The sequence below is a fragment of the Phaethon aethereus genome (genome assembly GCF_964289735.1).
Source record: "Phaethon aethereus genome assembly, chromosome: 3".
NCBI lineage: Eukaryota > Metazoa > Chordata > Aves > Phaethontiformes > Phaethontidae > Phaethon > Phaethon aethereus.
The window spans coordinates 40,293,691-40,310,399 of record NC_138576.1 but is presented as its reverse complement, the minus strand read 5'-3'; positions in this window follow the sequence as shown (position 1 = coordinate 40,310,399).

Here is a 16,709-nt window from a genome sequence, read left to right as displayed (position 1 = left end):
TTCGCTCTTTTTTGTTGCTCAAGGAATCAGTTTTAGTTACATTCACATTTCTTTTGTCACTGTTTTGTTGGACTGTGCCTGGTGGTAGCTGATGGATCTGTTTTTATGACATTGCCAAGGGAGTCCAGAGGCGTGAGGTAGGAGTTCTGGCACTGCGGTCTAATAAAACGGGAAAAAAATGCATTCAAAAAGTGAATGTAGAAGGCCTAGTAAGAGTCTGAGAGATGCAATGGGGGTACTTTCTTTTTTCATTCCCCCTAAGTAACTCCTGTTTATCATGGCCCTTGGGATGGTAAACAGCTCTAGCCACATGATTGCATCCCTTCTCTTTTGTGATTAAGACTGTGGTGTTTTGCTGTATTTGTGACCAGCAACAGCTGATTAAAAAAAAAAAAAAACCAAACCCCAAACTAACAAAACAACTCATTCTTAATATGTGGAGTCTGGCTATGCCTGCCAGTCAAGTGGGAAGAAGGGATAGAGAGTACTTCTCTATATGAAAGAAGAACATGAGCTTTCCCAGTATGCTGGTGGGGTAGAATGACCTACAGAAACTCTCAAGTGCCACAGCACGTTCAAGAAACTATTTATTTTTGCCTATCCATTTTTAGGATCAATTTTTTTTAAGTGCTCAGATTTGGCTTTACACTGTTCCTACTGACTTCAAAAAGAGCAGAAATAATCCTGTGCTGAGTTCTTCTGCAAACCTCACTCTTAATTCTCATGCAGGAAGGAAAAATGCAGCCTAGGAGAGCAATGGGTCACATAAAGAAGTTGAAACGGAGGATCTCTAGACTCCTAGTTTTTCATTTAGAAAGCACTCGGATGCAACGGCGAGTTGAGGCATTATAGCAGCAGAGCTTGGTATCATATACACATTATAGATGCCAACTAATTCTCTGCCAGGGTAAACTGGGAATAGCTAAGATTTCTTGTTTGGGAAAGAGAGATCAAGGACTCAGGAGCAGGTCGTATTTCACAGAATGGAAATATGCACTTCTGGGGGCAGACTGCCTTTTTCTCACTGCAGGCGGCTAAATAAAAAAGAAAGCTAAAAAAGAAACAGGAGTGGCCAACTTGGGATTCTTGAAGCACGTGTAGCTCACAAGCAGCACAGGAGTTGTTTCCTAAGCTGAGACTGCTCTGCATGAGCAGCAGCAGCAATGTTTTGGTGGATAACTGAGATGCTCAGGGACAGGATGAAGGGGCCCGTCAGAGGCTACAACAGCTGGTGGTCACTGAGTCTGCCAGGATCCTGCTTGCTTCCTTCCCGGTGGAACAGCTGGTCACCTGCAGAGCATCTGCCATCTTACAGTGTTCTTTCTCCCCTTGGCTTTCTGAGGTATGTGATACATACGCTGGGCTTTTCGACTAGGTGAAGAGTTTGATATACTTAGTGGGGCATCAGGGAAGGTTGGCGACTGCCATTTGTTAGAAATCCGCTCCCCTTGTGGGAAGACCCGGTTGATCCCCCACTCACCGTACTGAAGACAGTAGCTCCTGCCCTACCCACTGTCCACTGATACAGATGTCTCCGTGGGGGCAATGCTTATTGCAATACAGGGTTCCCACACAGCGGGTAAATCTTCCATGACAGATTAGCAGACTTAACCCCTGCAGGTACATATTCTCCAATGCTTAGGAGAGAGGTCTCCTACAGAAGGATACTTCAGCTGGTCTTCAACTGCAGGATAGACAGAGAAACTTATGAACGTGCTTGGAAGCAGTTAAGTATACATCTTTCCCTATTCCATCACACACATTAGATAAATTGACCATAACATACTGCCTCCCATCTCTGGTTGCTTGCTTCTCAAACAAGCATAATCCAGATGAATAAAGCTTGGAACAGGTGTTTGGACCAATATGGAATGGCAGAGTCAAGCACACTGTCTCACTCCTTGATGCATTGCCATACATTTTACATCCATGATGATCCTGGGATGCTTTTACCAAACCTTGCTGTCAGCAAACTTACCAAGAGAAAACCAGGGGAATTTAGAAAGAACAGAATCAAAATCTCCTTCAGAAAGGCATACTTCTGGGGCTGTGTTATCTTGCCTTTGTGAATTGCCGTTGAAATCAAGGGGACTTTTGCTGGGATGAAGGGGCGCACACTACAAATTGTGCAAGCTGATCCAATACATCAGAGAACAGAACTTGATCTGGTCCTCAGTGTGCCAGCTATACCTGGGGGCATTGCTCCGGATGTCCCCTGGCTCAGCTGCTTCTAAGTGTTCCCTGCAGGTCTGGGGAGTCTTGCTGTTTGCTGGTGTTATTTTTTCCATGTAGGAGGTACATCAGAAATGGTCTGAGACTCTGTTACAAGTTACTTATCCATAAGTCCTTTAGACTGAATTCTTAATCACTGTACCTTTCCTGCTTCACTTGTGAAGACCCTGGAAGAGAAATCAAAAGCACTTTGTCACCTCCCCCAGGTGACAAAGGAGGCATGTTCCCACCCCATCCCAGCAAGCTGCTGCCGACTCCGGCACCTACCCCCATGTACAATGGGTGCTTTTTATGAATGTTGTCCAATTTGACTTTCGATAGCTGCAGCACTGCTTTGCGTACTGTGAATGCTTGAGTAAATACATTAACCTCAGATCTGTAACTTCACAAAGCCTCATTATGATTTGTATGCTTCACTGAAACCTTACCCTGTGGTACTTAACATCTGTGATTCAGGGTGTCAAAGTGTTAATCGGCTGGCATGATCAAGATTAAACAAGTAGATTATTTTGATATTCTTCAGTAATATATTAAAAGTGAAACATGATCTGTTGGCCCTTGAGGTTGAGTCTCAGCACATGCAATTATACAAGGAGTGCCCTGTAAAAGTGATCTGGAGAGCTGAAAAAAACGAGTCCTTCCCAGATGTGGTCTTAGCAGTGGTCCATAATACATGACATCAATGAGTTAAACTAAGGAAACTAGTGAAGGCCAACATCTCGGTTTTAAGTTTCAGATGAGGTTTTTGCTTATGCCCACCTCAGGAAATGAATATTGCATTCATAAATTGTTTTTCTTATCCAGGAGATGAACCTTAACATTTTCATTCAGCCCCAGAGTATTAGATTTCTTTAACACTTTGCCACATTAGAATATGTTTTCCATCTGACTCTGATGATGCAATATCTGAAGAAAAAGCTGGCTGAGTGGCATTCCATAACAAGCAATAAAAGTTTATGATGCACAGAGTATGATAATTGGCACAATATGAATTGAATGCTTCCTTATGGATAATATTTGATAAGATATAGCATGTGTAGCTATCATAACATTTCAATCAACCCACGACTGCTACTTTAAACTGTATTTATTTTATTGTCTCCATAATGGATTTTACAGTGCCAAAAATTGGTCTGACTTCACTAGAAAGATGAAAAATCAGTGTGTTGTTTTCCCTAGTGCATTTATTTCCCACTGAAATCCTTTTCTCTTATTTTCTTCTCGTTTTTTTCAACCCACCTCCTTGCCATGAGCTGTTGACATATGATTTGTTGAAAGTCGAAGCTAGCGGACACCAGTGTTTTATTTTTTCCCCCCATTGTGGCATTATTTTTGCATAGGGGCTTTTACAAGGTTAATTAAACCATAATGGGGAAATCATTCACGGACAATGTCCTTTCCCAGTTTCCAGATTTTATAAACCTCACACCTGTTTTTCTTAGGTTCTCGTGCTACATCAGCCTATAAATCCTCCTGTATTTCCCAGTGTAGTTTCTTATGAAATAAAAGTTTTTTCCCTCCATTTGCTCAACTGTTTTCAATACTTGCAGTCAAGCCTGAAGTTGTCAATCAAGGAACAGCTTATCAGTCTGAGCTTTTCCTTTTCAAGCTTATACTCAGTGACTTTTGAGTCCTGTCGACACCCAGTTGATTTTAGCCTTAACAATAAAGTCACACTCTATCTCCCACCTAGTAGCTTTAGATTAAATTCTGATGTCATATACGTCATATTTACATAGTTAAAACTCATAACAAAGCAACCCACAGGCAATAGGATGTAATAACCATGCAACAGAGCCATTTCCTGTCCCCTTTTTTCTCTCACACTATGTTTCGTGTAGTTTATTGGATGTGAATGTTTTGAAAATGAAAATCGTCTGGGAGAAAACTGCTAGCCAGGCGTGAGGTTTAGAAGAATTCAACTAAAAGAATATATAGAGTTGTAAATGCTTGGCCACCTCTGGTATTGTAAAATAGAAACTCTTTCAATATTCCTTTCATTTCCACAAGAAGAATAGATGGGAGGCCACAATTATGTGCTCCAACAGTCGATTTTTAATATCTTTAATTCTGCTCATATTAAAGGAAAACAATTAACTTGGAGTCAGAAAGCCTTAAACACCAAAAGTTTTACAGTTTTCATTTTAAAGCACAAAGGACCTACTTCAAATACAATGCAACGGGAACTTTAACCATGGGCTATGTTTAAAAGACAAATCCACCGTGGTACTTTAAACAATCAATTAAGGCAAGTTTAACAATTTTTTTTCAGCCTCACAAAATAACCCTATTAAAAGTAAGAAAATAAAAACTGCTGTGTGCTTCTCTCTCTCCTCCCCCCCCCCCACACATGCACACACAGAGTACTCTTTAACAATGGTCATATCAAGAGATTGTGTTTTACCTAAAAATAAAGAAAAGAGTAAGCCTTAAGCAGTGAACTTTATGCAGAGCAGTGCAGTACCTTCTGCAAACTGTTTTTTCAAACTGAGGACAACTGAAATGCTCCCACTGATTTGGCTATTGCTAAGGCTCTGAGTGAAAAGTAAAATATCACTTCAAACTATTTATTGAAGGGGATTTTTTTTCACTAGTATTGATCTATTTTAGAATTTGAACCTAATGCCCAAGTAAGAGAATACAAAGAGTGAAGGAAAAAGGCATCAGTTTCTGCTGGAAGCCCGAGGAGGAGCCTTCTGGAGGGAAGACCCTGTGACTCTTCCCTTCTACCATAGCCACGCTCTTCCCCATGATGTTCCAGCATGGAAGTAAAAGGTACTTTAATGTTGAAGGGGGGCACTCTAGGGGATCCTCCGATTGCTAAAATTTTCAGGTAGGCTGGGCTTAAACACACATGTCTGTCTGCATTGAGCAGGGCTTGCATCACGGGTTGTGTGCAGTGGGCTTGCCCAGATGTATGGCCGGCATCCAGTTCTTGCAAACCTCGCTGCTTCTGTTTTCCTTGCTGCTACGGCTGCTACTATTGTTCCAGCAGCTTTCTTTGCTACAAGTGCCTGGCCAGCAGAGGTTAAATCAAGCTGGCCTTGGGGCCAGACAGCTCTCCACAGACTTGGGAGAACAGTTTTATTTGTGCTGAGTTCTCCAGTTCTTCCTCCGTAAATAATGGTCCATTTCAAAACGAACCATGTGTCAAAGCACTGGCTTTCTAGTTTGTCCTGAAAGTGCTTTATTCTTCAGCAATTGGCAGCCTAAACTCCTCAGGAGGGACAGCTTGTTACACAGCAGGCCCCACGGAAAAAGGACCCTGGGAGTGATCTTGGCTTAGACATCAAATGTGAGCTACTGGTGCTGGGAACTGCAGAAAAGGTGAATGGTGGGGGTATGAACAGGAGTGACATTTGTGAGACATCCTTTGCCTCGCTTGGAGGACTTCTGCTGAAGTATTGAGTCTGGTCTTGGATGCAGCACTTCAAAATGATGTGAAGGGGGGGACTCAGAGGAAGACAATGAGAACGAGCAGAGATCGAGGAAACAAGGCAAGAGAAGAAATTTTGTACTGCTTAGCCTAGGAAAAAAGAAAACTGAGGTGAGAAATGGTAATAGACTTTGAATGCTTTGAATGATAGCTGCCAAAAGGGAAGGACCTATTCTTGCTCTTTTCACCTGCCTTTAGATGTGACAAGCAGTAAAATGCTTAAATTGTAGCAGGGAAGAATGAGGTCAGGCATTAGGAAAACCCTCTAGCCATAAGGATCCTTAAGCACTGGAAGGTGCTTCTGAGGGAAGTTGTGCAATTTCTAGTGCTGGTGGCCTTTGTAAGGAGAAACACATCTGTCAGAAATGGTTTTGGCACAGAACATCACGTCTTGAGTCAAGGAGATGGGTAATGACCTTCCATGGCCCCTCACACCCTTGTTATCTCTAAGTCTATGCTTGGCCTTTGTCTCTCTTCCTGACTACCTCCATATCGACACCCTTCTCCTAAGCCATCCTGCTCAACCCCACAGCCCCTCCTAAGGTGAAGTTAATCGTCAGCAGGCAGTAGCACTCACTGGTAATAGCTACCTCTATTCCCCCACCTCCTCCTGGTGTTTCCTGACAGGAGCTTACAACTGAAGGAAACGGACGACCAACCGAAGTAGCAAAGAAGCAAAGTCACCCAAGGTCAAGTTACTGGTCAGCAGCTCAGCAGTCATCTTGGGCCTCCTGCACCCACATGCTTGTGAATCCAGTGGATCATGTTATGTCTGTCAGTCAACTGGCCTTCAGTACCAGGGTTTGGCTATCTCTACAGAAGGAAAAAATATATGGGTATAGTTAACATGTGTAACTCTAATGCATAACACATGTAGCCATGTATGTAGCCAGAAGGTGTTCATTGTGCTTGCTGGAGTGATGATTGCCTCAGCTTGCACCACATTTTTTGTGCCACTGCTGCATTTCCCCCATCAATTGCCTGTTTGGCCACAGAACGTGAGTGCTTTTTTCTTCCCACGTAGTGAAACAACCAGTCTCATGCCAGCATCAAACCCACTGCGGACCTCCCTGTACCGCAGGAGACTTCAGGATGTCACGCAGCCAGTCTGACACTCAGAGTTGCAGAGCTCTTGCTGAGCTTTTGCACCACGTGCTGAAGTCAGCAAGAACAACAGATGTTCAGCAACTTTGGAAATCAAGCCAAGAGCATTTGCTGAGGTTGGTTTGATGGCAGAAGGACCCTAATCTGTGTCTGCAATATAAAGCCCAAGCTGTAGACTCCCTGCTCCTCAAAAGGGCACGTCATGTACAGTGGAATTGCACTCAGTCTTCTGACTGCTTCATTTCATAGAAAGAATGTTGCTATGAAAGTCTTCAGAGAAAATATGAAGCCTACATAATGGAAGACTTGATTGAGTGGACCGAGACCACTTAGGCCTGCGTTGGGCAAATTTTTAAGGAAGGCAGACTTTGTTTTTCCTTCCTAGAGATTACATGTGCCCATAAAAACACATGAGATGCTGCTCGTTAAAAAAGCATGATGCCACTGAGCAGCATCTGTCTCTGGACTCCTTGTGGACTGAGGTTAGTGAAGGCAGGATGCAAGAGCTGGTGCCCCTCACTGACACTCCTTTTATGATACTGTGGTTCCCATCTGCAGGCCTTGCACCAGTCCTACTGCACATCAGCCTCAACGTGCTGAGTGCCAACATTGGCACTGGGGTGGAGGTTGTTGACCACCAGGTCTAAGCTACCTGCAGGATGCCACCCAGTTACTTTACGGACTCCATGAGAGAGCTTTTCAGCTGACCTGAAGTAGCACACATATATGTGAAAAACAGCTACTGCCCTTCTCAGTTTTTGGCCATTATATAAGGCAATGAATCCTGACGAAAAAGCTGAACTTCTTAGCCATGTTAGTACCTGTGTATTTCAGTCTATAATGGCAATCGGTCCCTTCTCAGCTTTGCACACAGAATGATGCTGAGGGATGAGGTCTCTGCTGCCCTCATAGCTCACAGTGACCTGGGTCTGCAAGGGCTTGTCTCCAGCAGCTGGGACCACCAGCCACATCTCTGCAGCCCTGACTCTCAGCACGCAAAAGGCCTTTTGTACTGCCTTCTCTTCTTACTGGCAAAGCTGTGTCGCAACTTTTCAGAGAAAGTACATGCTGCTTCTTCACTTTCCTTACCTTTTTGTTTATTAAATCAGAACTTTTCCTCTTCTCATACCAAGATTTTCATTTGTCTAGGATAGAGGCACTTTCTTTTAATCTATCACTCATCTGTACAGTGGCCGAGACAACATTGCTCTGAACTACTACTATTCTTTAAATGATAATAGTAGTGGTGATGATAAAAATAATAAACCCTTAAGGCTTTTTATCTCAGGGAAACATGAATTGGGAGCCCCTTGCTTGCAGGAAATGTTGGGAATAGGAAGCTAGAGGTGACTTGCTTAGTAAATGTATCCATACATTTTCTTCTGCGAGTGTTGCACCATACATTAGGCTTTCTGATTCCTTGGTGAATGAATCATAGTGTGTATAAAATGGAAGGAAGACATTGCACATGAGAAGTTTATGATGATTACAAAGGCAGAAGCCAGGGTGCAGTGTGAGTTTCCTTCAACTAGTCTTCTACCAGACAGTCTAATAGGGAGGAAATATGGGGGTAATAAAGTGAGTAGAAGAGAGGAGTAACTGAATTAGTTGGAGGAACGAAATAGACTGACATTCAGCTTGCCCAGCTTGTCACTATTAGATATGCAAGTGATAAAATAATCAGGTGAACAGAATGGCCTCACATACTGCAAACTGTTACACAAGTCAACTCTGTGTGCCACATTAATGAGCATTTATGAAAATTAATACAAAACAACGGAAAAGTTCAGTCGTTAAAATATGACCTGCCAACTGCTTCTACCATTGTTTTCACTGCACCCCATGAAACAAAGAACATTTGGAGTCCAGGCCTCTGCTTCATTTTCAGCTTGTCCCAAACTTGTGATTTGTTGTTGCAATTTTGTCAAGATGCAAGAAAACAGTGGCTGGTTCCACCACCAGCATCTTCCAGCGGGCTCTACAAGGATTTTGCTACACAGCAACTGCCACGTTGAAATGAGCTGTCTCTTCTCAAACCCCGCATTGAGTTCTCTTTTGTGGAGCTAAGGGCATTCTCCTGTCCTTAGTTATGCAGGACAAATCCTGAATTTTTTTCTACTGGGAGCTGGGCCCGCAGGACTGGGGCAGACACCCATGTTACGAAATGGCAGACAGATGGTTGCAAGCCAAAACCAGGGCTCAAGCGCTACCTCTCTACTAAAGCCAAATCAGACCTAAGGACCTCACTCAGTATCATCGCGGATCTAGAATTCACACACAAGGATATCTGAGATTAATAAGTTTTTTCTTCATACTTTGGCTAGAAGATATCTGTGGTCACAGTGAGGTAATGACTGGCAGACACTGATTTTCCAGTGACCTGTAAGGATGCTTGCTCTTGATCTCAGTTCAGCACTCTTGCTGGTGTGTTTTCTTACCCTTTTTTAACTTACAGTCTTGGACTGGCTCCCACACATCCAGGCTTAGCTCTCTCAAGCTACATGTAGCAAACGCTGTCCCCTTTCTGCAAGAGCCTTTTTTTCTAAATTACTTTCTAGTCTTCAACATGTTTTATTCCCTTTTTTGTTCACTTCCTTTCTCCCCTCCATAAATTAGCTTTCCCTGCTGAACTGACGGGTCTCAACTTTCCATTCAGCCTTCACTTCCACCTTGGGTTTTCTGCACTCGCCATGCTCTGCCACCCCTTGCCTTTGGCTGGGGGGCTGCTCTCGCCTTCGCCGTGCCCCGCGCCGGGCCACGGCAGGCGATCTCTGAGTGGCGCAGATTCCTCCACACCAGCTTTCTGCTGTCTCGCATCCCAACCCTCCTCCTTTCCAGAGGAAAGGATGGAAAAACAAAGTAACAAATCATTTCCTTGACTCGGGGGTTTACGCATTGATCCCTCTTTGGTCCTGGTGCCTTCCATTCTCCTTTAATCTCATCCATAGCTCCTCCTTATGCCATTTCAGAAGTGAAATAAAATCCGCAGCATACAATGCATCTTTCCCTTGCTTCCTGCTTTTGCCAGCTTCCTTGCTCTCAGAATTTGAAGTGCCAGCGCTCTCTTTTAATGTCTGGATCTCATTTTTCCTGATTCCCCTCTTGGCTTCAAAACTTTTGGGTGTGCTGTCCCCTCTTTGCCTATCTGATGTATCTTACAGACACTGCTTGCCCCTCTGAAGATAAACTGTTAGTACAAATAGGGGAAGAAACAACTGAGTTGAATAAATACCTGGAAAACCGTGATCAAATGAGAAAACTGATGATTTTAGAAAAATGATACCACACACTTTTAAGAACATTCAGGGAAAAAAATGCTTTGCTTTTTACATAGCTCTTCCTTCCAAAGACAGCTGCAAAAGACAGCTGCAAAGAGAGTGGGGTTTTTTTGTTTTTGTTTCCCTGGCTCAAATGGTAGATTCATGCGGTAACTTGAAAAAAAGTTCATCTTGGCTTTAGATACATTCAGTTGTTCCCTCCTGTTATATCCAGAGATAAACGGGTAACACAAGCACAGCTCTGAGCACAGGTGGAGTCTGAACGTAAATCAGACCGTGCCAACAGCCCCAACACCATCTCTCCCCCATCTCAAGGTCCCATTGGCATCCCCAACCTAGGCAACGCATGGGGTTTAAACAAAACCAGGAGGGTCGGAGCCAGCCCTGGATATTTCAAGTACCTGTTCATATTGCCTTGTCCGAGCCCATTGTCTTTCATAATTGCCATCATATGTTACTACGTGCAATGTGACTGAAAGATAGCTTTATATCCATTTCGCTATTTGCTTATGCTGCATCAGGCTATGTAGAGCAGGAGTCTCTCACAGCCGTACAAAACTCAGGACCAAGTGTCCAAAAACAAGTAAAATCAGTAGCTTGGACTAATTTTTACTAGCAATATTTTAGTTGTGTGTTTTGTGATGGAAAGTAGCTAAAATCAACTCTCTACTTCCACTGTTATTAAATGCAGATAGTATTTTCTCTGCTGTAATTGTGTCTCTTCCTTTAACTGCAGTTTGGTTAAAGCAAAAGTAGACTAGATCACATTTTAAAATAACATTCCTTTTTTTTTTTCCTCAAATGTAGCAATAATATTAACTTAATATGGTATGAAAAATAATATATTATTTAATTCTTTAAAAGTTTAACATGGAATTCAATCTATGTACATAATTTGTCTCAGATTGTTTCGCCCACTACTGCCAATACTGCTTTGCTTTTTTTCACGTGTTTGTTCACTTTGTTTTTAACACTCCCTAATCCCAAAATTGCCATGAGGGAAATTTCACAATTCTGTGTACTCAAGGAAATTTGACAATGTTAAATCACCAAAAACATTTCTATTTGGAAGCTAAAATGTAACAATTCTGAATGGATGGCAGGACTAAGTTATAAAATGAAAGACAGTGTGGCAAACTTCACAGCACCATTATAAATTAGGGTTTTTTAATCTCTAAGTCACATGATCACCATGGTTCCCTATATCCTCAACAAATTAAGAACATCCATCAAACTACAAATCTTTCTATTGATAGGGATGAACATGTCTAGGCTCAGTAAATACATATCCAGTTACAGAACTACAGTAATATCAAGCAGAACCTGTGCATAAATAGAGATTAAAAGTATCCTACATAGTTTCATAATTTTACACAGTATCACCCAGGCAGAAGAAAATAGTGGTCTGAAGTCAAAGGACTTGAACTTGGAGAGTATAACTGAGAGAAGAGTTCATTCAGCTGGGGGACTGGGGACTTGAGGTTCCATCAAAACGTTCATAATGCCTACGATGGGTTGCACTGCTAATTATCGCTAGAGTGCTCCATTAGACAGAGATTTTAATGGGTTAAACAATTTCAGGGGACCAGACAAACACGTCTATGTAGATCTCCATCTGGTAGGTCACCCCCTTCTAGACTGCAGCAGAACTGTGTTTTCCTTCTGCATCGAACCACCAAAGGAGGCCAAACACAGTCAGGGAATCCATTACAAACCTCAAAACTTGGTCCAACCTGCTAAATATTTATTGAATTTGGAAAAAATGTGAGACAAATTTAGACTGAACTTTGGCAGATTTATTGTGTTTGGCAAAACATGGTTGTTTCATATGATTATGACTCTCAAACCAGACAAAGCTAAGTGGTTTCTTTTGAATGAAACTAAAGCTTAAATCAAAGTTGGAGAGACATTACTGGAACAAAAGTTGTTGGGGTTTTTGTCCTTTTTTTTTTTTACAGGAACAAAAGTTATTTTGGTTCAGTTCTTTTTTCATCTTGAGCCAAACTCCATAAAATATTTTATCTGTGGCTTTAGTCCGCCTGCACATATGCAAATGGAAAATCATGCTGATTTTCGTACAAGATTTTTCCTTTATTTACCTATCTTCACCAGAATGTACAAAGTCCTCACAGTTTTCTCAAGGTGGATTTCTTCACAACAAATAGATGCTTCCAGAACAGAATATGCAGAGGTTCTCAACCAGAAAAAAAGCAACTCTTATTGTTTTATTGGAGGGTTTAAAATAAATTACTATTCCAAATGTTAAATTACAGGGAATAGGCAAGTGAAAGCAACAATAAAATAGCAACAGAAAGATGCAGAAAAGAGACTAATTTTGCTATTCTGGAAAATTTCTGTGCATTGCAAAATTTATAGCACTTCCTTATATCATCATCATCATCGTTATTATTTGGAATCATCAAGTGGAGTGTTTTTTTCCAGACAGAAGAGTTTTGGAGAACGTAAGTTGCAAACAGTTTTCTCATCATTTCATTGATATATTTATATAGACTTAGTTTTTACCTAGTGAAATAAGTCATTTGAAAAAAACAATATTCTTATCTTCAAGCTAATGTGGATGAATAGCCAACTCCTCACAAAACCAGATATTAAACAGCAAAATTCAAAGAACTTGGGCAGGTAGCACTACATTTTTTCCTCATATTTTTATACAAAATAATTTCCTTTCAGATTTGAATTATAATTTTTTTTCCTCAAATGTAGCAATAATATTAACTTAATATGGTAGAAAAAATAATATATTATTTAATTCTTTAAAAGGAAACACAATTTTTGCTGTGAATCGCAGATTTTTTCCTTGACAGAACAATTCATTTAATTTAATTTGCAATGCGGTTGATGCTGGAGTAAATATAGCAGCAGCTGTACCACAATTTTTCTTAAGATAGAATTAAAAAATACTTAACATTTTCATCACTGGAAGGTAAAGAATATTTTAATATCACCACGGCCACATAAAGCGGAATACAATGTAGTTACGAGTTCATTTACACAGATGCTCTGGCAACTGAAAGTAGAAGCAGGGCCTTTGGGGTGTCATTCAAGAAAATCCAAAGATGATGTTTAAACCTGAGAAAAATGCAGAAGGAGGGCACAGAGGACTTTAGCAAGGTACACGAACAAAGATGAGAAAATAAGGTTTAAAATTAGACAGGGTTTTTTCGTAGATAGTAAGACTACCTAGAAATGCGATGGGCAACGCTTAGGAGAGAGGCGGTGGGAAACAGGCACCTCAGAGCCTCATGGCGTTTATCCCTCTAGCACCCCATAACCAGCGCACGCCCTTTTCGGGGTCGGACCCCAGCGGACAAGCTGGCTGCGCTCCCCAAGCTTTCCCCGGCTCCCCTCCAAGGCGGGCGGGGGCCACCGGCAAGGCGCACCCCCGGGGCAGGGCCGACAGCAGCCACTCGGTACCGACACGTCGCAGACGACGGTACGGCAGCAGGGCCACACGGAGGCCAACGTGAAGAAAAACCCTGCAGAGCTTCAGTGGGGCCGGTGCAACAGCTGCGCCCTCTCTGCGGGGTCTCCCCCTCGCCCCCCCCCGCCGCCTCACGCGCCGCCGCGCTGCTCGGCCTGAGCGACGCTCCGCAGCCTGGCCTGTCAGAGGGTCACCCCGAGTTACGTGTTTGCAGAATAGCACCCCAGAAAGGTAAAGCAAGGCCGTTTTGACTCCACCACCAGCACATCTAAAATAATACCCGCTCCCAGCGTGGGGGGAGAAAAAGGCTAGCTGTAATTAAGCTGCTGAAGTGTGGCGCTTGCATTCGTTAAAAACAATTCTTTGATTTAGCGCACAACACAAAACACCCACAGACCACAGGAAATCTCTGGGCTAATTCTCCTGCCCTTTCACCTCTCACACATTCGAGCTTTCTGTTTTCTTCCTCCTGTCCATCTGCTTTAATCATTAGCAAAAACCTTGTGCAACAGCTCTAGCAAGTGAAGTCAGCTGTCATCAGAGCATATTTAAACTCTGACTGTTAGTTTCCACTAAATCAGCTCTATGCCCACAGGCCTCGTTAAGCACAGAGAAAGGCAGTGGTGCAGGTCCCAAAAAGCTCTAGGGGGAACCAGCCATTCTCAGATGAAAATGTGGTCCACGAGGTCCTCAGAGCAGGTTTGTCCTTTCCTGCATTTTCCAATAGCTTTGAAATGGAAACGCGATCGGCATTTTCTACAGTCTCTGCGTGACCGGCGCGCTGGGGGTAGATCTGAGGATGGTGGTTTTGCGTTGTAGGTATTCCAGTGCCAAAACACACTATCATTACGAGGGAAAAATAAGTACGGGTCTTGACAGTGGTCTAACATGGTAAGTACAGAGAGAACTGCAGTACAAGACCTGGAAAGGCTTTGATTTTGCTTAGGAAATGAGATCCCCTTTCATAACATGCTTGCCTTCCCACAGACCGATGGCTGAAGGAAGAGAATGAAGGCAATGGCAGGGGAAGCTCTTAATGTCCAACCAGCAGAAGCTCATGTGCAAAGAGGTTTGGAAAAGTCACAGTGCTTGCCCTTGAAAGTAGCAACACGTCCATAATAAAGCAAAAGAAAGGAAGATGCAGTCCTGCGTTTTGAAAACCTTTACACACTTGGATTACCTCTGCTGAGAACAACATAGGAAATTCAGAGGTGCAACTGAAAATACCAAGGTAGGCCAAAAAAACATTTGGCAACAGGTAATCAGGCAAGCTGAAGGGATACCAGGGCCCTTTAATTTCCATTGTCTTAGAGGAAGCTTTGGGGTTTTTGGCTGTGCTCCTAAGTGCACATGCACTATCTGCTTTGTATGTATACTATCCACTAGAGTGTTAAATCAATCATTAGGTGCACCAATACATCAATGGAATAAAGTCAAGTAAAAATTGGAGGCATTGGTCCTGCATATTCATTTTAAATGTATGGGTAAGTACACATCTTTGGAACAGATCCTTAACTGGTGTGAATCTGTGTACTAGAATTAGAGAAAATACAAAGACAGACAATCTGTCCCACAATTGTGGGACAATCACACATAGAATCATAGAATCATAGAATGGTTTGGGTTGGAAGGAACCTTTAAAGGTCATCTAGTCCAACCTCCCTGCAACAAGCAGGGACATCTTCAACTAGATCAGGTTGCTCAGAGCCCAATCAAACCCGCTGACCTTGAAGGTTTCCAGGGATGGGGCATCCACCATCTCTCTGGGCAACATGTGCCAGTGTTTCACCACCTTCATTGTGAAAAATATTTTCCTTATATCCAGTCTGAACCTAATCTCTTTTAATTTAAAACCATTACCCCTTGTCCTGTTGCTACAAGCCCTGCTAAAAAGTCTGTCCCCATCTTTCTTCTAAGCCGCCTTTAAGCACTGGAAAGCTTCAATAAGGTCTCACCAGAGCCTTCTCTTCTCCAGGCTCAAAAACCTCAACTCTCTCAGCCTTTCCTCATAGGAGAGGTGCTCCATTCCTCTGATCATTTTGGTGGCCCTCTTCTGGACTTGCTCCAACAGGTCCATGTCTATCTTGTAATAAGGACCTCAGAGCTGGACACAGTACTCTAGATGGGATCTCAGCAGAGCGGAGTAAAGGAGCAGAATCACCTCCCTCAACCTGCTGGCCACGCTGCTTTGGGTGCAGCCCAGGAGATGGTTGGCCTTCTGGGCTGTAAGCACACATTGCCGGCTCATGTCCAGCTTTTCATCCACCAGTACCCCCAAGTCCTTCTGGGCAGGGCTGCTCTCAGTCCCTTCATCCCCTAGCCTGTATGGGTACTGGGGGTTGCCCCAACTCAGGTGCAGGACCCTGAACTTGTCTTTGTTGAACCTTGTGAGATTCACATAAGCCCATTTCCTGAGCTTGTCCAGGTCCCTCTGAATGGCATCCCATCCCTCAGGAGTTTCAACCACGCCACTCAGCTTACAGATTACTTGCCATTCAAGAGGAGAATACTTAGATTACATGCCCTCAATTTGGAAAAATGACAGCAGAAAAGTGAAATTACAGAGCAGCCAACAGTATTGTAAGTGGCATGGCAAAGATGAATAAGATATCATTATTTACTGTTTGGATGTAGATGCAGTGTCTCTGGACCTACCCTTCGCCCTGTGCAACCTGTGAAATTTTCAGATGCTTAAAATGCCTGTACAAGAGTAGTTTTTAACACTGCATGCAGTTAAGTTATGGAAGCCAAAAAGAGTCAGACAGATTTATGGGAGGGAGGTCTATCTTGGGTTATTAATCATAGTGGATGTCAGTGTAGAGCATCACTAAGCCACTGATTTCTAGAGGCCAGGAAGGCGGCTGAAGCTCTACATGACTTGTGTTCTACATGACAGTATTCTGTCACTGCATGCCTGCTACCAACCACTGTTAAAAACAAGATACTGGCTTTGAGTGATCTTTTCACAATGACACGAACATGTTTATGTCCTCCAGAGAGCTTAACAACTCATAGGACATCTTGCCAGGTATTGAATTCAAATGTTGAAGTTACAGACTGAAACACTACAAAGCAAACAAATGAATAAGCAGTGAAAACTCATGTTCCCATCACAGGATTGCCAAATTATCACCTGGTATCATGAATAGTGTTTTTAATCTCCAGCATACTTTACATATTAGCTGGTGGAAGGGTGGCAAGTCTACAGAGGAAATTA